The sequence below is a fragment of the Acanthochromis polyacanthus genome, chromosome 2, assembly GCF_021347895.1.
Source record: "Acanthochromis polyacanthus isolate Apoly-LR-REF ecotype Palm Island chromosome 2, KAUST_Apoly_ChrSc, whole genome shotgun sequence".
Lineage (NCBI taxonomy): Eukaryota > Metazoa > Chordata > Actinopteri > Pomacentridae > Acanthochromis > Acanthochromis polyacanthus.
This window is the reverse complement of record NC_067114.1, coordinates 20,416,383-20,440,813: the sequence shown is the minus strand read 5'-3', so window position 1 is coordinate 20,440,813 and position 24,431 is coordinate 20,416,383.

Below are 24,431 nucleotides of genomic sequence, written 5' to 3'. Positions count from 1 at the left end.
GCATCTACCGGACAATGATTTCCCTTGATGGCTCCATCAGGTGAAGATGTTGGAGGAAATGTGGAGGAAAAAGAGGAGGAGGAAGGTATATGGTTAAAGGCGGGACGGGGGATGGAGGAGGCGGAGAAGGAGATGAAGGGAATGACTGACCTCCTGGGACCAGGCTAAAATGCTCCCTTCTTCCTAATCTCCTCCTCTATTTTGAGAAGCAGCAGGAGGGATGTCGGAGACACGAGGAAGCCGATGACAGATGATGAGACATGAGGGCACTCACAGACCTGATGAATGGGATCTCTCCACTGCCTAAATGGCTGCACCACCATGGAGGAGATGGGGGTGCAGAGAGAAGACGAAGGACTTTCCATTACTGGGGGACAATTGTATTAACAGAATGGGCTTTTTGCCATGAAGTAATACTTGAATTGCCACTGCAAAAAGTATAGTGTTAATTCTGGTGATAATCATGGCCACAAGCACAGAAATGGGTTTATGTGCTGATATGAGTAGAAACATGACTTCAAAGAGTTTTTTTTATTATTAAAATACTGCATCTCTGGACCCAGTTTGCCATACTTGATGTTAATTAACAATCTGTATGTTGCAAACACCAGATGTTTGGACAGTTTTTAGGCTGCAGAAAACTGACAGAGAAATCAAGAAAACAAATAGTTTCTTCCACACAGAACTGAAAGTCATGTTGAGAATGGATCATTGTCTGGCTGTGTGAGAGCCAAAGGTAAGAGCCTCTATAAGAGAGATAAGGCGGTCGAGCCTCCGCGATGATAAGTATCTTATCAGCCTGTCGTCTGCCTCCTGAACTCTCAGAGGATATCTGTTGTATTACAGAATGTTAGACAGCCACTGCTACCTGAAGATAAAGGACTCTTCTGTTTTTGTACCTTTGCACAGGGTACATTTAGAGAAAAGCATCCCTTTGACATTGTATCAATTAGCTCGTGAATCATTTCTCTCAAGCAGAAAGTGGGCCATACTAAAGGTTTATGCAGTGCCATTTATTGTTGTGCTGTTACCTAACCATTTTCCGTCTTTTTTCCGGTCTAGGATATATTTCTGAGACTGATACTGCACAACACAGATAGCGACATACATTATGTTGTGTTTTCTGTGTCTCCCAGTACGGAGGATCTCACTCGAGTGTGACATATGTTGGCATTGCACAGCTTTTCCAACAACCCCGTAGAGGCATTTCATTTTCACATACATTTGAATTATGCCCCTCTTAATAGACCTTTGGAGCCTTTGGGCTGGATAGGAGGCAAGGCTGGGCCGATTTCACACAGCCAAGCCTCATCAATCTCCCGGTTCATTCGGTTCACAAAGGGGGTCCTCTTTCACTGGTGAGAGCAGTCAATAGACCACTGCTACCCAGATGAGAGCAATTCCATTAAGAGGGCCCTCCACCTTGGGCCTGAAAAAGAGGGCTTATCAGAGGCCAACAGCGAGGGAAGCATTGCAGCTATCCATCGTCAGCTGTGAAAGGAGGGAATGAACACTGCTGAAAATCTTTCCACATTCTCTCCTTTCTCCGGTTTTTGTCCTCAACAAGAGAAGCATCAACATCATCTTCACCAGCTCTGCTTGTCCCAGACTCAGTTATCAGGCTGTAGCAGGGGTGCTGCAGACATACTGTAGTGGATGACTTTCACATGTACCTAAGATCTACGACATTTATTGGGGATGCAAACGTTGTGAACCTTTTAAGCTAATAAGGCTGATTTTTCAGCACACAATTGCTTTTGCACTGCATTTCTATAACCTGGGCCATTGCAGATACATTCACTCTCTTTCAGCTCTGTTTTTGGTCTATACCAATTCCTAATGGTAATATCCGGCCATCTTAGCTAGAAGGTAAGCTTGTCTGACTGCTTTTTGGTGTTGACCTCTCAGTGTGGATTTTTAGCGCTTTTTCAGTGCACTACTTCCACAATGATAGTCTGGGTTGTGTCTTGTCATACATGGGCTCACATGGTAAGAAAAAACTTAAACAATTAAGACTGGTTTTCCAGTGGCTGCTCAGTCAGTGTGATAGACATTGCATGAAGTCAAGGTTTAACTTTGATAAAATACATGGGAAGATGGCTGATTAATATCAGTTGAACATTTTATAGTCAGTCAGATGAAATTGAATTTTTCTTTGGATAAATTTGTTTGGAAGTACACACGTGGACAAAATTGTTGGTACCCCTCAGTTAAAGAAGGAAAAACCCACAATTCTCACTGAAATCACTTGAAACTCACAAAAGTAACAATAAATAAAAATTTATTGAAAATTAAATAATCAAAAACAGCCATTACTTTTGAATTGTTGATTAACATAATTATTTAAAAAAACAAACTAATGAAACAGGCCTGGACAAAAATGATGGTACCTCTATAAAAGATTGAAAACTATTTGACCAGAGTGACATGATTAACTCAGGTGTGTCATTTAATTGACATCACAGGTGTTTCCAAACTCATAATCAGTCAGTCTGCCTATTTAAAGGGAGACAAGTAGTCACCCTGCTGTTTGGTGAAAAGGTGTGTACCACACTGAACATGGACAACAGAAAGGTGAAGGAGAGAATTGTCCCAGGACATCCGAAAAAAAATGATAGACAAACATCTTAAAGGTAAAGGCTATAAGACCATCTCTAAACAGCTTGAAGTTCCTGTGACAACAGTGGCTCATATTATTCAGAAGTTCAAGACCCACGGGACAGTAGCCAACCTCCCTGGACGTGGCCGCAAGAGGAAAATTGATGACAAATTGAAGAGACGGATCGTTGGAATTGTATCCAAAGAGCCCAGAGCAACCTCCAAAGAAATTAAAGGTGAACTCCAAGGCCAAGGTACATCAGTGTCAGATCGCACCATTCGTCGTTGTTTGAGCCAAAGTGGACTTCATGGGAGACGACCAAGGAGGACACCACTGCTGAAAAAAACTCATAAAAAAAGCCAGACTGGAATTTGCAAAAATGCATGTTGACAAGCCACAAAGCTTCTGGGAGAATGTCCTTTGGACAGATGAGACCAAACTGGAGCTTTTTGGTAAGGCACATCAACTCTATGTTCATAGACTCAAAAACCAAGCATACGAAGAAAAGAACACTGTCCCTACGGTGAAACATGGAGGAGGCTCAGTAATGTTTTGGGGCTGCTTTGCTGCATCTGGCACAGGGTGTCTTGAAAGTGTGCAAGGTACGATGAAATCTGAAGACTATCAAGGCATTCTGGAGAGAAATGTGCTGCCTAGTGTCAGAAAGCTTGGTCTCAGTCGCAGGTCATGGGTCTTCCAACAGGACAACCATCCAAAACACACAGCCAAAAACACCCAAGAATGGCTGAGAGAAAAGCGTTGGACAATTCTAAAGTGGCCTTCTATGAGCCCAGATCTGAATCCCATTGAACATATGTGGAAGGAGCTGAAACATGCCATTTGGAGAAGACACCCATCAAACCTGAGACAACTGGAGCTGTTTGCTCATGAGGAGTGGGCCAAAATACCTGTTGACAGCTGCAGAACGCTCATTGACAAATACAGAAATCGTTTAATTGCAGTGATTGCCTCAAAAGGTTGTGCAACAAAATATTAAGTTATGGGTACCATCATTTTTGTCCAGCCCTATTTCATTAGTTTGTTTTTTTAAATAATTATGTTAATCAACAATTCAAAAGTGATGGCTGATTTTGATTATTTGATTTTCAATAAATTTTTATTTATTGTTACTTTTGTGAGTTTCAAGTGATTTCAGTGAGAATTGTGGGTTTTTCCTTCTTTAACTGAGGGGTACCAACAATTTTGTCCACGTGTGTATGTGTTCCAAAGTGTTTGACGTGGACCTGGACAGGACAGCTCTATTCTGCAAATAAATATCTTCATGAGTGCAAAAATTTCAAGAGAAATGACTTAAACAGACTGCACTGTGGATGCAACTTTGTATACCCAGATGCTGAAAAAAAAAAGATGACTTACAGTTTAGATGCTTGTCAGAAAAGTTTTTTTTCAGCATAGCAATGATCCTAAACACACTTCTGCAAAGTTTGGAGAAGACAACTTTCAAAACAGTGACCTGGCCAGCTATGTCCCTTAGCTTGAATCCAGTTCTTTGGGGTATTGTGAAAAATGGAAAACAACAAAAAAAAACCTTCAGCAAAGAGGACCTGAAAAGAAACAGCACTGGAGAATGACAAATCATCTTTACACTAATATTTGCAAGACTGGTGTCATTCATTCAGCATGATCCAATCTGTCATTAAAAATAAAGGCCCACCTAGAAATATTCATATCCTGGCTTGGGCTAAAGCAAATAAAGTTACATTAAATAGACAGGATTTGCCACCATTTAACATTTAAATGACACTCACCAGCGATGTTTGGTTGTATATTGAATATGACTGTGATGAATGAGCGATTTCCTAGCGTTGTCATGTTTTGTCATGTCTCAGCTTAAGAATTCATAGAAATGGATGAGTTTTGTCTTAATTTCACAGCCTGACGTCTCATTCTTGCTCTGGCATGCATGACTGGCAGCCTCGTGCAAACCTGTAGAGAGCAGCTGCAATGCACATGGGCTCTCGCACGTCCTTGAACCAATTTTCAGGTCTTCACCGTGACACTTTTCACATCAGTGGGCCACGCCGCGAACATACCACTCATGCTGTGGAGCTATGAATAAACCACTTCAGGATATTCCTCTATTACAGTGGAAAAAACTGTGCAAGTGTCTTGTAAAGATTAATGGGAATATGCTAATATCCCCCCATAAATTCTAATCTTGGCTCAAATACACAAATAATAATTGTTGAATTGCACATTTGGCACAGAGTCTCATTCTTTTCCTGTTCGTGAATAACGTGACAGCAGCCTAAATGGCAGTGAGAAAACACAGGTACAGCATTTTTTCTCTTTCGCTAATGTGCCAGAGAACACCTGCAGGTTTTTTTGTGGTTATGAGAATCATGGGGAAATGTGTTAATTTGCAACTGCCACCCAAAGTTATAAAAATGTTGAGATATAATAGCAGGGAAAACCTCCAGCTGTTTAAATATCACCTAGCCCTGTAGGCGGTGCCCTTAAGAAAGTGTGCGTGCATCATAATCACAGTGGCTCAGCAGATTTTTGGCATGTACAGCATTCCCTAATTTGCAGTGTCATCCAAACCTAAGCTGCACCAGCTGTTAGTCATTTCTTTGTTGTTGTTTCTACCTAAAATTACAGAAAATGGCCAGAAAAAAGATGAGAGTCATCTGTTAGCAGGATGAAGTGTTGAAACACTAGGTTTTAGAGCCTTATTACCTTTAACAAGCCAGAGTTTCCATAACAACTGAGATCCCTAAAGCCAATGAGAAGCTATTGACAGCAGGAAACACCAGACTGGAAAGGTTATGAGGGAAATAGTCGCTTGCATATTTAAAAATTGCCGTCATTCTGCCAACATTAATTATACAACAGGCAGTGTTTCCAGTCGGCACTGACACTGTGGAAGTCAGTCCAACTCACCAACCTCCCAACCTCCTCAGCCACCTGCTATGGCGCAACCCTGCTCTGATTGATGAGCCTGAGATCCATTCTGCTGAAGGGAGTGAAGACAGAGTGTGTTTGATGGATGGGGTCTAAGTCCTGATGATATTTAATATATCCTGTATTAACGGCGTGAGTTTTCTGTAATTAGGTGAGTGCTGGAAGGAATCTAGAAGGGACCCAGCAGGGATAAGTACTTCATCTGTCATGTTAAGATTTGTTGTTTCAACGGAGTCCCAACACAAGAGCACAGGGATGGACACAAAATTGTTGCACCTACAGCATAATCAATCTGTCATAACATCTATGCGTGCAGAGTTAGGATTTGGGTGAATGTTTGGCTTGGTATCATTCCAGATGGCCAGAGCACCTCTAGCTTAAATATTCCTTGAGTTGAGGTGACTTCGTAGCAAAACAGCCAACGTAGTGTAGATGAATTTGGCACAAACAGCAAAAAGAAGTGAAACAGTCTCAGCCTCAGCAAAGCAGTTGCATGTAATAGTGAGACAAGCTGCTTGAACCTGGGGAAAAACTTAAATCCTTTGAGGATAATACACTGCCTGTCTAAAAAAATGGATAATTACTGCAGTGATGAATATGTTTCAGCAGGCAACAACTTATTTACGGTAACTCAAGCTGATGCGTGAGTAGCTTCTCATTTCTTAAACATAGGTCGTAGAAAGGATGTTAATCTGTTTCAGAAGGGTCATTATTGGCCTGCATCAAGCAAAGAAACCAACTGAGGAGATTGCTGAAAGTACTAATATCGTGTTCAGAACCGTCCAACAAGAATACTGTAGTGGTGAATCATGATCTTCAAGGAACAAATAGGGTCGGAACAAATTCTTAGATGATCGCAGCAAATCAACAGTAGAACTCACGGCTCTGTTTAATAATAAAAGTAAGAGTATTTCCACATGCATAATGCAAAGGGAACTCAAGGGATTGGGACTAAACAGCTGTATAGCTCTAAGAAAACCACTGCTCAGTGAGGCTAGCATGTGGGGGTTAAGATTATGATCTGGGCTTGGTCAGGCTCAGCAACATTATGTTCCCAAAGAATGAGGTCAGCTGACTACCTGAATATACTGAATGACCAGGTCCTTACATCAATGGAGTTTTTCTTCCCTGATGGTATGGGTATGTTCCAAGATGACGATGCCAGGATTCATGGGGCTCACATTGTGAATGAGTGTTTCAGGGAGCATGAGACGTCATTTTCACACATGCATTGGCCTCCACAGAGTCCAGACCTCAGCCCCATTGAGAATCTTTGGGACGTTCTGGAGAAGACTTTGCACAGCGGTCCGACTCTCTCATCATCAATATAAGATCTTGGTAGAAAATTAATGTAACTCTGGACAGAAATAAATGCTGTGACACTGCAGAAGCTTATCGAAACAATGCCATGTGAATGTGTGTTGTTCTCAAATCTAAAGGTGATTCAATGAAATATTAGAGTGTGCCACTTTTTTTTTGGACGGTCAGTGTAGGCAGGATCAGTCTCAACCATCTAACTAAGCGAGTCCCGATTTGCTATTGAGGAACAGCAAATTGATCTTTGCTTAAAACAATAGATTTTCTGGATTGTTGTAGCCACTGTGCAGGTCTACATTTTTTTAGGGGTGTTCCCACTTTGCCAAGACTTCAGTGACTCTTAGATGAACCACAGCCTTGGAAGAACCGTATCCTCCTTCTGTCGCCGATGCCTCTTTATTAGTCACAGAGAGGGAAGGAAAGAAGGGGAGCCACTCTAATTATCCTCCAGTCCCTGCAAGTTATGTTAATAGTCGCTTCCTGCTTAAGTAGGCTATCTATATGCAAAGTCTATTCTGATGAATTTCTTCATTATTTATTGTTAATGTATCACTGTATCACCATGATGAGGAGAGAACACTGTTGGTTCTTGGCCTGTGAGGGTGAGACACAGACAGTTGGTTTGACACTTAGTAACAGAGGAAGCGTGAACTGCAACACAGAGCTCTGGACTCCGATAAACAGCCAGCATTCTAGGATTCTGTGCTTTCAAGTTCAATTTTTGGTTCAACATTTTACCACTAATTTGTAAAAGATATCCCAGGATTTACTAGGAAGTCTGACAGTCTTGTGCTTGAAAGTTTTTCTCAGAGCAGGCCACATTTTTTTGATGATTACTACACAAATTGATAACTCAAAACTTTACTGAGCTTTGTATAATACTATGATTATTAATGCAAAAATGGACCCGACTTCTTGAAAAGCAATTTGCCAACTTTGCTTGGGTATGAAAATAGAGAGATTAAAATTAATCTGCAGTTTTTACTAAAGAAATAGAAAATACATAGAAATAACTAAGTAGTAGCATTTTATCAAGAGGAGCTTATAAGACCAAATAATTACTTTGTGCTATTCATTATTTAAAAACAGTCTACTTTTTGCTCATTACCTAGTTACTGCTTAATTAATGCATTTTAGGAGCATTGTTTTCTTTCTCAAATCCCAAATTGTAAATATGGTAATTATGATTTATTTACCAGTTAATTAGGACAATTACTGAGCTAACCAAACTGCATTGTAATTAGGTAAGAATGAGTTATGGTTGTGTCACAGATACACAAATTAAAATGCATGTTCAAGTACATTCTATTCCAACAAAAGATAAATGCATTCACCATTTCGCAGTAAAATATAACAGCACTCTCTGCAAATTGATTTGGACCACTATGCCAATTTCTACCCAAGAAGAAGAATTTAATATTGGCAGTATTGATTCTCACAAGGGACTGAATGTATTGACTTTAAAGTTTCAACAAGACTGGAGATTATACAAAACAGAAAAAGAGCTCACAGGATGAAATAAAAAGGGAATTTGGTATCTTAACAATTGAATCCACTTAAATGTACTTTTCAGACACAACTGTGAAGCTGACAGTGGTGATTAACAGCTAATCAGTTAAAGAAATTTTGTTTAAGAATGTTTTTTGGTGAAAACATGATCAAATCTGTACAGAAAACTTCGATCAATGTTGGGCTTTTGCTTTTCGCACGTGACAACCATGATTCCTTTTTTTTCTTGAACCTAGCCACATTACTCAGGTAAAAAGGAAAATGCAAACTCTCACAACTACTTCAATACAAAGCAATACTTCTCTTGGTAGTTTTACAGTCAGAGTCTGGCTGCATCTCTCTGAAACCTCAGCCCTCTGACTCAACAGAAACAGTCCACATCTTTAATGTGGATACAGCATCGGTCTCTGAGTACTGGCTAACACTCACCATGCCTTTCACCTTGAGGTTGCCCTCTGAGGTCTGCCCATTTCCCCTGAAACAGGAGCTGGATTGCGGTGAGCCGAGCACCACTAAGCCTTTGCTCTCAGGAACACTGACCTCAATCAAACGGAGAACTTGATCCACTGGCCGTGCACTCTGCAGCCCACCAGGAGCTGTTTAGTCCATCAGTGGATAGAAATGTGCAGCTCGCTCTGTGTGTGTGTGTGTGTGTGTGTGTGTGTGTGTGTGTGTGTGTGGACTTCTGAGTGACCATCTGTGAGTGTGTGATCATCGAAAAGTAGCAGCAATAAAACACAAAAACATAAAACATCTCTTAGATGTGAACATTTGCTCATGTTTTCAAGCTTTCCCATTTTATCGCCTCAAGTATCACAGCTTTGTATTTTAAAAAAGGAATTTTTTCAATTAGGATTACTTTCTGTGTAATTGTTAAATACTATTATGGCTTTTGAAAAAATTTCATGTGCCTCAAGGTCGTTGAATACACTGAGCACACAAAGCACCATGTCATCCCACCATTCGAGGTGAAATCATGAAGACCGCTGACACTGGCGTTACGGTAAAAGGTTTTTCCTCCACAGCGACGATATGCAGGAAGGTGGTGATTGGTGACACACTTATCTCGTTCCAGGTTCGATTACAGTCGTAATGTTTCCTCTCTCCATTAAGTGTATTTGATTTCCCGCTGAGGGGGTAGCTGGCAGGGCAGAGATATGACAGCAGCGCCAGGGCCAAGAGGGCACCTCTTGCGAGCATCACTTCCACTGATGTGCCTGGAAGCGGAAGAAAAGTGGCAATGCTTATACAATTAGAGTGGAGACTTTGTCAGACCTCATTTTTGAAAGAGGTTTGAGCCGCAGCCCTCAGAGAGTATTATTAATTCACTGCCCTGGCCCGCTCTGTGGAGATAGAAGGATTATACAGCGGTGGATGACAAAATGACATGCTAAGAGGAGCTTGGAAGTACCTTCGCCCTGTTTACAAGAATGAATTTTTCCAACGGTCACAAGGGAATTATCTTGAAAGTTGAGGTCAAAGAGGTAGACAGCTATCTGGTAAAGGCATAGTTTAGATTTTTTTTCTGACATCAAGTGATGATATCTCACTGATTGTGTTACAAATGCATGATACATGTTGCTTTGGACATTTGGACATATGCACCAGTGATGGAAACACATTTAACCACAATACTTCACTTAATCAACAATAGGAAAGTGTAATATCTATAACCCATCCATATAATGGAACACTTCACTGAAATCTTATTTTTATATATTTGCTACAAAACTAATAATTTATTTGCTTTACATCAATATTGCTTTGGGTTCTTGTAACTAAAATCTCACTTTAACTATTTTAAATTGGGGTTTCTTGCTGACAATCTTGGCCTCTGTTGTTCTGAAAACTGAGCAATCAGAGCAATCACTTCAACCGACTGCTCTCACGGTGAGGAGCAAATTTGCTGCCCTCCTTGATTGTTGTGCTCCTGTGTCGATTGTGCAGAGTGAGGACAGCCATCTAACTGAGATTTGTCTTGCTGGATACTTGTTCCCTCTCCAAAGCTCATGTTTAAATAAATATTGGAACACAGACTGACACTGCGGAACACAGTTTCATCATGCTGATGTAACATACTTATAAACCTACAATGTAATTTTGACCCCCCCCCGAAAAAAAATCATGACCAAAACTGGCCAAATATTATTTGAATGAACTGAAAATGAGTTGTTGGTATTACAACTGTTTTCTGTCAGATGAAAAAGAAAGAATAGCGACATTATTGTGGAGCAGCAAAGTCCACAGAGGGAGGATGTTGGGGTGGATGGCTGGGCTAACAAAATACCAGACACAGTTACCAAAAATCAGTGCTAATTGCTTTAACATAGAACACAATCATTTACTGACCTCAACACAGTAGTTATTGCTGTGTAAATATGGCAGTGAAGCTCCAATTACCTTAAGAAGACAGCAGTTTAAAGCCAAATTAGAATGTTTTTTTAACCTTTACAATAGTCTTACTTTAAATTTAACTGGCTTGTGGACAAACTGAGCCAAACCTTAACCATAGAGTTGTCAGATCATAAAACTTATTATTGTGATCGGTTTTGTAAGAAACAAATGGATAAAGCAGAGTCAGGCTTGTGTGTGTGTGATTCTGTCACAAACAATATATTTTATCATTCCATTTTGAATGTCTTGATTCTGTTTTGGCAGAACTTTGATATGTATTTTGCAGTTTTTTACCTATGTATGACCAAAAAAGACTGTTTCACGGCAGCATTGCCGACATCTTCTTCAAACTCTAAACAGGTCATGATGATATCAGTTAAGCACAATTACACGGTAAACGGTTTTGCAGCTGCTCGACTCATTCATTCATGTCAAATCAAAACACCTGCACTCCTTCATTTTAAGGTACCCCATACAGCGTGTGTTTAGCAGTAGCACCACAGAGCATCCTATTCCTAAGTCTGTTTTGGTTGCTCTTCTACTCACACACAAGTACAAGCGCACCCACGGGAGCACAGACTGCCAAATGTACATTTCTGCCAATCGTTTCACACTGTTCCTCCGATCTACATGAGGTTGGAATGTACCAAGAAAGGCAGCAGTTTGCTAACCACAGAAAAATGGCACCATTTTGGTGGCAAGTAAACGTATATGTAAATATTGCAGCCTTCAAAAGAACAGAATGCTGAAAAAGAAAAGGCAGTCAACACTTTGTATATCTACCAATAAAATTCTTTATTTTCACCACACATCAATAAACTCCTACACTCCCCCATCAATCAGATGTCAAGATCGATGTTGCCTGAGTCTCAAAAATATTGTAGGAAATTTGTTGTTACTCCTCTTTTGAAAAAGGAAGCTCATGACTCATTTGCGATTGATCCTCACTCACCTCAAGCAGTAGGTTTGTTTCTGAGTTGATGAATGTTGCATAGAAAGAGAAAAGGGAGGAAAAAATAGATTTTTTTGTCAGACGGGATTAAGCAGCGCCAGACCCTCCGATTACTTATATTTCAGATGTCAATTTACATCAGTGAGGGTGTAGAATAAACTGAGACAGAGAAAAGGAAACGAGAGGAGGAGAATGAGGACGATGGAGACAGAGGAGTGAGCTGAAAATGACGAGATAAATATAGGGAGGGAAAGGCAGGAAGAGAAAGGCCAAGTGATAGATAGGGACATAAAAATAGGTGCAGAAATTGAGAGAGAAGAAGGGGTTATAGGAGAAATTGATAGGAAGAGGCATAAATGAAGAATTGATGGATTACAGTCTTTTTCGGGTGTTGGTGTCTCTGGCTTGTCATTAGGAAAACAGCTGTAGATTCCAGTAAAAATTGGATAGTGCCTTACTTTGCTAGAAAATAGTTAAGCACTGAAGCTTCATTAGCTTGTTCTTATAGATTCTTACAATATTTAACTTGTCCAGCAGCTTTAAGAAAATTCAGAGATTTGAGGTATCAGAAGGTGTTTTTTTTAACTTTCTTTGTTAACTTTCTGCTTCAACTTTAAACTAAATTTACTTCACTAAGCCAGCCCTCTGGACTTCCGGTAAGCTGTGTTCCTATTGGCTGTCCAGGTGGCTGCTTGGTGTTATCAGGAACACCTGAGCAGCTCAGTGTCTTCCTGCTTTAGTTGACTGCAGTCAAACATTTCCTCTGCTTCTCTTCACTGGGTTTGGCTCCGTTGCTTTAGTTTGTTCTTTAGGCGTTGGCTTGCAGCTTCCAGCAGTAAAATCCTCTTTAATGTGTTTCTTGGTGTGTTTTAGGGCTTTGTACTGGATAGTTGTCTTGGTAAATGTGATTCTTTAGCCACAGTTAGCACATGGTGCTAATGTGTGCAGTGATTAGTGGATTTGGTGCAGCTGAGTTGTGTCTTCATCTTGGCTGTAGTGAGTCTTTAGAGGTTTTTGGTCAGACACATTCTGTGTTCTTGTTTGTGAACCAATGTTGGTTGTCCAGAAGGTAAGAGTTCCTGTCCTGATTCTCTGTTCTCTGGTAGGCTGCAGGAGACTTTAGCGTTTGGGTTGTGCTAGTTTAGCTTTTGTACGGTTTCATTTGGACGACTATCTTGAGGCCCCTCCGTGTGGTTTAGTGAGGTTTTCTGTAACAGTTCTACAAAGCAACCTGCAGCAGAAGAGACTTTGAGAGTTTTTAGGAAGTTCAGGAGACCACATTCTGGAGCAGCAGAAACATTTGTCAACAGTTTGAGCAGGAGAAGGTGAGCTTCAGAGTAGAAATGAGAAGAAAACCTTCTTGACCCATGTGGTGAGGTGCTGTACCAAGAGTTTGAGCAGGTTGTGTAGAGTCTTTAGTTCTTTGGTCTGAAAGCACAAGAAGAGTCGACTCATTAAAGGAGAAAACAAGTAAATGTTCGAAGATGTTAAAAGGTACTGATCAGTGTTTTTGTGAAATATGCTGGCTTTTGAAAATAAAATGTACCAACTGATATAGAAGCTAAGTCTGAAATCATGGGCCAAAGTTTAAGACTTGACCATGTACAAATGTTCTAAAAGCTTCTTTAAACATCTTTAAAAAATCCCCTGGAGAAGTCAGCATTCAATGGCAGCAGAGTTTATTGTCGACAAAAAAAACCCAGGAGCAGTTCTTAGCGGTGTCCAGCGCTACAAGAAATACTGAAGATATTGAGCTGTGCATCGTCTTTTATGCAGTGAGAGTTGATCATTTTTTCCATGACCGTAGGGCATATTTTTGTGACCCCATTAAACCTCTATTGTCTTCTAATCTATTGGTCAGGTCTTGTCATCAGGTTATCATATTTCACCATTAGGTCGCACTGTACACACAAAATGCCCATTAGGTTATCATTTGGTCATGCATTACAGAGAGCATGCTGAGACATGTTCACACTTTGCTCTTGTCTCCTGTACACTCATACCTATTATTTTGTTACGGTTTTTATGCACGTTACACCATTATGCGTTGTTCTGTTTTTATATGTATGAGTTATATTGGCTTAAGTATACACCGTTATGTTTTGAGTACTCCATATTTCATTTTCTACAAAGCATATGATTTGTCTCCACACCAAATATACATGTTTTACTTTACGATCTTCCAGCACACACACATACACACACACACACACACACACACACGCACACACACACACACACACACACACACACACACACACACACACACACACACACACACACACACACACACACACACACACACACACACGCACCATGCCATCAAAACACCAGTCATTACTAGAATATTCATCCTTGTGTATTTCATACACATGTTTTAACTCTCTTCTTCACTTTAGTAGCATTTGCCATAAATATATCATCTTTTACTTTTAGCAAATCGTTTCCAAAAATATTACGCTGCACTATATATATTATACCTGATGTACAGTTATAGCAGCACATATTCAGAAATGTTGTAGTTAACATATTTTTGAGAATCGACTAATATGCTAGTCATTGTCACACATTTATTCAGGAATCAACAAATTCTTTACAGATTAAATCATTATCTAATATTACACACATAGTCTTTTGAGTTGAATACCTTAACTATAGTTCTTGACTTAGAGTTAATAACAAAGTATTATTAGTGATTCATTAAAAGGTGGGTTTGGATTCGTTCAGCTTAATATGACACCGACTTGCCACATATGCATATTAGTTGTATTAGTCTTTATCACCGTTTCTCGCCAACGTGTGGTGAAGAGATTTAGTAACGATGATGGATATTTTCATCCTTGTTGTTATCCAAGCAAACCTATATATTACTATTCCTTTTTCATACTAAAATTCATATATAAAAAAGTAAGATGCTCATTTATTCTGGGTAGCTCATATTGCTGAAGCTTTACTGGGTTTGGCTTATTTAGAATGCATTTTTTAAAAGGCAGTAAAAAATGTAATTCAATAACTGCTGTGCCTCATTAGTAACTGTATACAGAGCAAGGAGCAATGAACAGTCAGTACATTTCACACACACACACACACGCACACACACACACACACACACACACACACACACACAAACACACACACAGATAGGGCATCATTTTCAGATTGTGGAACACATCCAGAAAATACCCAGATCCAAACAGCAAGCCAACAGTTTGTACATTAGCCATGCATCCGTTTGATATGAATCACAAATCAGATGACATGAAGAGGAGACCAGCACTTTGAACAGGTGTGCGTGGGCCTGAGTGCTGCAGCGTGTAGGCTGCTGAATGAAAGAGGCGTCCATCTCTTTACGTGGGTGCTTTGAAGAGGCGGGTTTTGGCCGGGCCGGAGGATTTCAACAGGTGCGCTTTGGCTTCCTGGCATGTATTTGCATGTTTTCCAAAAGCTCTGAAAATGATAAGGGGCAGTGATCTAAAACTGCGAGACAGGACGCTGCTTTGAGGTACATAAATATTTCAGTGTGCCAAGTAAATAAGCTGCTTGCATTTAGGAAAGGGATATGAATTATCTTTTTTTTTTTCAGTTTAATCTCCTTTAATTATTAACAAGAGGAGTCAGTGGATAAAAGCTGGCAGGTTAATGGAGTGATCTTCAACATTTTCACATGAGCTTGCTTGTTTTTCAGTGTTACTTTTTATGGCTCAATATGCAACACATTTATGATTAAAAGTACCCTGTGGCAGTTTTGACCAGATTAGTATGGGGCCAATATGTGTCGGGGCCTTTTTTTTTTGTTTGTGTCATGTGTATAAGGACACAAATTCTGTCTGACTGACAGGTGGTGCCAGCCACATGGCTACAAATAGCAATGTCACAACAAAGACAGGGAAGAGGACAGCGAGCAAGCAAATATGGATGCAAACAAGACTATGCAATCACAAAAGAAAAAAGTTTTTAAAAAGAGGGGAATGCACAGCATGTTCGTGAGACTTTAAGGAAACATGCAATGCATTCTCTTAACTTTTGTATTTCTAAAAGAAAATTTGACAGCTCTAAGTTTAAATGAATGTCTAGTATCCGATTTAAGGAAGCCCTATTATATTTTGTTTTTTTTTCTCCTTTCCTTTTATGAGTTACAGGGTTTAATGCATGTTAAAGGTCTGCAAACCTACAAAAGCTCACCTCAAAGGGAGTCATTGTCTTCTACAAAAAACACTGCTCATTACCAACCTGAAACACCTCATTTGAAGTCCAGGCTTTTCTTCCTGTACTTATTTACAACACCATGTACCATATTTGCAAAATGCCTTCCTAGCAGCTAGTTTCACTAAAGCTACTTCTGCTGTTGAGATCTCTTGGGTCAAATAGTAAGTAATCTTGCATAGTCTGACCATTTTGTAGAACAAAATACTGCTTTAGCATATATTATATACGTAGCTATTTGCTATGGTGGAAAAACAGTAGCTTGTCTGGATTTCTTAAAACTTGTCACTATCACACTGCTTAGAGCTAAGTGAAGGATGCAGAGACAGTGTTCCTGCAAAATAGTGATGGAGGGGATTGTTTTGGGGCAACATTTGCATACAGAGAGGCAAGCACTGCCATCAAAACGGCAAATTCACACACACACACAAAGCAGGACTGCATATCCATCCAAATCGTTGCTGCCTGGAGATTGTTGTTGTTTCAGTGAGGTGGATTTTGAAAGTAGTAGCATATAAATAGTGGAGAAAGAGGGTAAAGCCTTGTGAAACAAGCAACTAATGGCAGGCTTGTACCCAGAGTCTGTAGTTGAGTGCATCAGATGAGGTAGTAACCAGTCTTACATACTTTTGTCAGACTAGCTGACTATTTGGAGCATACTGGGCTTTTTAGGAAGGGGGTCTTAAAGAGACCGGAGTTAAAACAGAGCATTTCAAAACTGGAAAAACACTCAGAGAGCGCAGTAGTCCGCCAAGCCTGCTCAGTTGTTGCATCATTTATGACGGAGGAAATCTTTAACAAAAAAATTGTGGCACCAGACTATAAGCCGCATCACTGCCAAAATCCAATCACTTGGTCCTTGTGTCATTTCTGACCTTCCCTGAAGATTTCATCAAAATCCGTTAATCCATTTTTGAGTAATGTTGCTAACAGAGAGACAGACAGACAGGCAGACAGACAAGCCAACGCCAATCGTCACGCCGAGGCTCCACCACTTTGGCGGAGTAACAAGGGTGAGAGGAGGTGTAGCAGTAATGCACAGTATGAATACAATTTGGTGTTTCCTGTACATTAAAGAATGTGTATCCTGCATAAATCAGTAATGTAAGGTCAAGTGTAGTGACCCAACACAATGTAGCACCCATCAAGCCATACAGGTTATAGTCATGGGCTACAAGTGGGGTCTGTATGAGGAATCTTGAGTAGGCCTCACATGTGTCTGTTGTTGTGTTTTCAAGTCACTGATCTACTCTTGTGATAAACATATGCTGACAGACACTGAGCCATTAGATCACTGGGCTGAAGAATCGATTTTTAAGGTCACATTTGACTCAACCTGTAGCTCATGTTCGGCACTCAGCAGTTCTCATGACGTCTTTGAAACATATAAATCCTTTCCTATAAATCTCATACACATGACAATCTAAAAATAACTTTTTTTTAAGTCACAAGATCTTAGACACAGTGATTTCACCCGACAAAGGCGATATTTGTCCTCATCTCTATGGATGAGATATAGCTCATCAAAGATTCCCAGAAAATTGTGTTCTCATTAATCTATATACAAAACATGTGAGAAGTAATTACACAGTTCTTAAAAGGGGAAAGGCGACAATGTTCTCCACAGTTCCTTATCGTGCCAGCTGATTCATGGGTTTTAATGGGCTTTTAAGCCAGATTAAAAACCTGATGCCCCCTCTGTTAAAGCAGCCTACAGCTTCAGAGAATCGCATTTATGAGATTGGCAATAAAACCAAGAGACTTTAAAGGAATACAAATGACTTTTTTGAATCTACATCAAATAGGCATATCCTGTTAAAGCGCATAACATCATTGGAAAGAATGGATACTGCTCTGAAATTCAACACTTCATAGGAGGTGATTTTTCTTTCTTTAGGCACTTTTTTGCTGATGACTGCATTTGTAATTTTCTAACATTATCCCAGTGAGATTTTGGTTTGTTTAATTAAAAAAAACCCTGAATGAATATAATTTATTAATTCCTTCACAAAAACCAATTCCTACGTGATAAAATGTTAATTTCTAAAAGCAATTTTTCAGACAATGGAATGTAAAAAAAAACAAAGCACATTTTTTAAAAAGCAGATTATTTTTCTTATTCTACTTTCAATCCAACATGTTATAAGACAATTTAGAAATATTTCTATTTAATTATTTAAATATTTATTTATAGTAATCAGTTATTGTTATTTTTTCTAAACACAACAGCTTTACAACAGAATAAATGCAACCATGGGCAATTATATATTTGATATCTGCAGTATTCCAGCGATGTGTTGTCACTGAGACAGAAATAGGATGTGAAGTCAGAATGGAGATCCGCATGTAGCAGTAAGTGCACTTCACTCCAGGGAACAGAGGGAAACTGTCGCTCTCCGCCTGAACTCGAGCTCAGCTCATATCTTTCACAACACCCAACTCTCCAGTGGTCAGACTGGTGAAATTGATTGCCCTGCTTGCACTATATGAGCAACAGTCACTTTGGGATTTACTTTGCTGTAAGGAACATCAACCCACTCCACCCTCAAGTCCAAATTGATTATAAAACTGCATTCTGCTGACTCTGACACAGCTGTGAGTTTGAATATGTCTGTGTGTGTGCGTGCGTGCGTGCGTGCGTGCGTGCGTGCGTGCGTGCGTGCGTGCGTGCGTGCGTGCGTGTGTGTAAGCTATAGAAAAGGGTGCAAGACAAATTATTGAGTGTTGGAGGGTGATGGAAGTTATATTTGAAATTCCATTAACATTAGATGAGCATCACGGCTTTCTTTACTCGATTGTATTTTCTTGGCATAAATGGTTTTAGGTGTCCGGCTCTCTGAGGAGGAAGTACTGTTGAAATACACATCACTCTGTATTGTAATTACAGCGTAAACACCTTCCTGCTTTTCCAGTTCTACAAATTTCACTCAATTTCAAATCGCTGACACTGTGCGATGTCAGTTCTGGCGGATTGTCTCTTAGCAACAGTAAGTGCAGTTACTTTGTCAGACAACAGAACAACACCCTGGTGTACAGTGCAGCCTAATAAAACTATACCGTTTTAATAAAAAACACTGTTTTATACATAACTGCAGATATGGTCTAATTCAGTGTGGGAATAGCAGATTCCACAACTAACCAGGAAATCTATAAACAAAGAGTGAGTTCAAGAACACATTATTAAACTGCTAAAAATACATAACCCCAAAGAGTATCAAAAACTCATAATATCAAGCATTCACAACTTTAATATTTTAGTTGCTTGCCACAGTACATTATGACAGTGAACATAGGTTGTGGCGACGAGAACAATTAATTTCATTCATTCATTTGAGCTACAGACATCTAGACTTAATAACTAAGTAGCAGTTCCTCTCAAAAGTGGAGGAATAGAAATTAAACAACGATGATATTAATAATTATTGAACAGCTAAATGATTAATTTTTCTTTTTAGCTGTTTTTAGTTCAAAATTTAGATATTTATATTTTATGTTGAGACCTATTTCTGAATATATAGATAGATATTTATATTAATTTGACTGTGCCGTAAGTGGATGGGATGCTTTGATAAGATGACCTCTTTCTCATGTGCAATAGCTACTTTACAATTGACTTTATTGTACATCTCTAGCTCCGTCTTTTACTGAAACAAACAACTGTCTGTACATTGCACATACTGTATATACTGAGAACACCTTTTTTCAACTAATAACTTCAAATATAGATGAATAACTAATGGCTACTGGTTACTGGTAGGCAGGTGTTAAGCATCTGAGTGTTGGCACAGAGGCAGACTGATAATATTCCATCACGTACCTGATGTTTCTTTATGCTTTATGCTTTATAAGTGCTTATAAAAGCTCAGTCTAGTCTCAGCTGCCTCCGCTGCGTTGCACTGCACAGTTTACACACTTGTGTGTATTTTCTTTTGGAAGCTGTTTCACAGATGAACTCTTTGTGGTTTGCAGCAAAATGTCATAACAGAAGATTTGACTGACATCTCCTCTAAGACAGCTTCTTCTCCTCCTGTCTACCATATTCACTTTCTTGGAGTCTGAGTAAACGGGAGTGAGAAAGCGAAATCATCGACAATAGTAACAGAAATTTCACAAGAGAAATAAGCAGATGCACTTAAAGCAGTAAGGTTTCCATGCAATCACAGTACTGATTTAAAGAAATGCATTAGACGATGCACTGGCTAATTGCTATCCCAGACGTGTTCTTGACTGATCTTGAAATAAAATCCTGAGCTCTTTATCTGAGACGAGACAAGAATGAGTAAAATGCAGTAAATTCCAAGATTAGAACAAGACCTTCGAAAAATGTTCTCAAGACTGGCCTCCAGACAAAGTCCACTTTCAAATACCACAACATTAGCATCTGGCTTTATCTGAGCTGCTGCTGTGGTTGAATAAACTGAAACTCTCAATGTTTTGACATATGTTTGCCAATACTCACACTGTAAAAAAGGATTATTACTGGCCAAATGACATTTAAGCTCTTTCCCACATCACAGAGGAGAAGTGGGAAAACAGGGAATTCCAAGAGAGAGCTTGCACATCTTTTAGTCAAGAATATGTATTGATACATTAATGCTCCTCAGAATAGGATGACTCAGGAGTGCACAGGAGAAAATAGTAGAACCACAGAACCTAAAGGGCAAATGTGTGTTGGTGACAGCTTTAGAAAGAAAACACACACACATCAGCTCAAGGCCTGGCAGAAGCTTTCTGTAAACATGCTTCAGTAACGCTATTACCACTATCCTCAGCTTGGCTTTAAGGCTTGGCTTTACTGAGCCAGTTGTCACTCTCTGCTGGGGGAGAGCATCTATTTCATTCTGAGATTAGACTTTTCCTGCCATTCAGTCGGCAAGTGTACAGTACCAAAAATTAAAAACATGGATTTTGAAGCTTTATACAAGATCATAGTTATTTGGAAGTGGTGAGGGTAAAAGGGTGTTGTTTGTCCTCTGTGGCCATGTGGTTGGGACTTGTGGAGACTATATTGTTTACAGCTGGATGAAGCTCAAGCTCCATATCCCACCTGGCAGACATCAGGAATGATTGGCCTGGAGCTCCAGACCTGCTCTCAGCCATGGTTCCTCTCACCTCCCGACATGCCGGATTGGTCCACAACCACAACTCCACAACTCCATTCACAGCAACTTTTCTTGAAGATTGCAATGTAAGTTGCGATGTTTTAAGCATTTTTGTTGTGGTGAAATTGCGGAAAACAGTGACAATTGCTAAAAAGTTGCATTTTTTTCAGCTTTTAGAACATGTTTCAATATTTTAATTAACAATATTTACTCTGAAACTTCTTGTTTAACACATTCCAACCTATTTGCATGAGCTCGCACACCACGGTGATATATTAGCATCAGCCAGACACTGGTTTAACATGGCGTGGTCGGTAGATTTAAGGTGAAGAACATCATGGAATTGTTATTATGGTCTTTAGCAGTAATTTTTGTTGGACATGTCTGGATCTTCAAATCATAAACAAGAAAGTGAATTCAGTGGTATACGTGCATTATGTTTGCATTGGGGACTGCTATGATTGGTGGAACTCATGGTAGGCTGGCCAAAATTGCGGAAAGGTTGCGGTGATTGGACAAAATTGCAAGGTCGCACAAAATTCACAGAGATTGCTTGAATTTGCGTGAACTGTTGCTATTGCAGCATCACAAATTCATGGAGAGACTGGTTAGTCTTGTCACTGAGCAATAAATTCCTTTCCCCTAACCAATGGCATGTGGTTGTTTTTGTTACACCCAACTGACCCTAGCGGCTGGGTCGTAATAGGTGCATAAAAAATTACTCACTGTATTAGATGTTCCTCTCAGGGTTCAGATAAAAGTTGCGAATACAGGAACAGAAACCACTGATTGCTAGGCTAAGCTGTAGATAATAACAGATTGTAACATTTTCATCCATTATTAGTGAAAAACTGAGTGTTGCCATTTTCATTTCATTTCATCTGCACAATGTGTCGTGTCGATTTTCAGCTGGAGGACTTTCCTACTGAAAGGACAGTGACTGTGCTTCAGTGCGTGGGTGTATGCACCCGCTGTCAGCAGGCCCGACTGTATTCTATCACTGCTTTCAGACTAGAGGCACCGTGAGAAGCTTATGTGATAAAAGGGCTTTACTGCAACTTCAGTATGTCAGGTTTTCTGCTTATAGTTATCAAATGCGTGAAAACATTGTAACGGCAAGTGAATACAAATAGAAAGAGCGGTACTTACTCTTCCATTCGTGTCTGTTCTGAGCGCACACTGTCAATATCTGAACAGTGTATCTTTATTTGGTGATATCCTTTATGTTTCTGTTAGAGAAAACAAAAAGCAGGAAAAGGTTGAAAGACATTTGCGCACATTACAAAAGATGCACTAAAGATGCAATACCTGCACTATGGTACACAATCATCAATAGGACAGAATTGCACTGACACAAAGAGAAAACATATTCTTTCCCAGCCTCCACACATTTAACACACAAAAGCACACACATTAGGTAAGCATACTGGATGTTGAATATTTGTAATATTTATAACTGAGTAGAAAGTTGTGCATTGTCCCTGTACAACACATGAGTAGCTCTTTCCCCTGTTGTACTTTTCCTGTTTTTCCAGCCGTCCCTGTATGCCCGCCACCTGCCAGCTCCATCACCTTGCCCACGGCTGATTCTTTGTCTGTGGCGCTCCTGATAATGATTTTCTGTGACTTTATTCTGGCTTCCATAATTCCATTTTCAGCTGAGAAAAGAAACTAAATTGCATCCACAATTTGTATCTTTTGGTTAATAATGACAAGAAAGAAAATGAAAAAAAAAATGATTTGCTTTTCCCCAAATGCTAAATTGTTTATTATTGTTATTATTATTATTTTCCTTTAACCGAGTCTTTTCCTGGATGAGATCCGCTTCCTATTAGTCTTCTCTGCTGTGTGCTTTTGTGTAACGAGGTGGACACAGTTTTCTTCAGCTGATGAAAGCAGGGGGTGTTCAAATGCATTTTATATAAACAAAACCACCCGTAGAGCCAGGTGGGGAAATGTTACAAGCAAGGACAGAGGGGGAATGCAGAAAGAGGGGGGGAGAGAAAGACAAGGGGAGGAGGAGGTGGAGGGGAGGAGAGGTGTCTGTGTAGAAGGTCATGCTATAAAAGATGTCTCCTTGCATTTAGACCTCGTTCTGGCAATGTGCGCACAAATGCCACAGACCTGAATATGGTAGGCTCAGCAGTTTAGCAGTTTGACAGAGAGCCATCCATTCATGCAGCCTTGGGTGAGCAGCATGAAGAAAGAAAGAGTCAGGTCTCACCTCACAGTATTGATGTCTCAGCTTCTCAACTAAAGAGGCCTAAAATCTGCTTAAAATATCACACAGCTAGAACCTTAACTGATCTCTGTTTGTTCAGAGAATCCTGTTCACACATGCAGAAAGATGAATGTTTTACAGGAAAACTGACGAAATGTTCAAGTTGCTATTTCTGCCAGTGAACTTAGAACAACAGCTCAACATTTTTGCGGTTATATTTCTGATATCATGTTATGGGTCAGGCTAGTTGGCAAGCTAGCTGTGCAAGAAGATTACGCTGAGATGCCAGCCACCTTTAGCACATTTGAATTAAAAACAAAAAGTAAAGGTTCAATTTCATGATGATGTATGCTTTGATAGTTGCATGATATGAATTACAAAGGCAGATAAGATACAGTAAGACAGGTAAATGTCCAGCATCAGCCCAGTCTTATAAAACAATGTGTCTTATCTATGTTTTTGCACTTTCTTTAGTGCAAAAAAAATGTTATTTTCACTAAAAGGTGGTAAAATCTTTACATTCTATAGGGGCTATTCTTGAGGTGACAAGCAAGAAAGAAAAAAACTTTAGTTTCAAGTTTAATATTTGCATTGATGTATTTAAACTCAAACAATGAACCAAAAAAGTCAGGAGCATAAATGCGTTTCAATTAATGTGTAACAGTTAAAGTGCTCTAACACTAGTTATGGGAATAGTGAGTGAGGGGAGCCACATAGTTTTTTGACCTCTGTTTTTCTTTTTCTTTTAATACCGTGGAATATTTTCTAGATTTTGGAAAAAGAATTGTTTTTGTACACTGCATTTTTGTTGTTCAAGATTGTAAGTAAACCCTGCAACTTTCATGAATTTCCCAGTGGATTTTTTTTTTTTTTTTTTTTTTGGAATGAGATTTGGAAGTAGGAGAATGTTCAGAGCGTCAAGCTGTCGCCTTCTTTAATTGGAACCTACATAAAGGTATCTAGTGCTTCTTTGCACCACCAAAGAGACCAAGCATGTGGTGTGTGTGACGTCTTCTACTACAAGAGTAAATAACAACTTAAAATAGCAGAAAACAGTAACTGAAAACAAAAGTAAGCATGACTGAAAAGTATTTTTATGGATGTATTTCGACTCTAACTATAATCTTTTCCTAAACCTAACCAAAACGTTTTTACACTTAAACTTAATTAAGGAGATTTGCAATGTAAACAAAGCAAATAATGCCACAA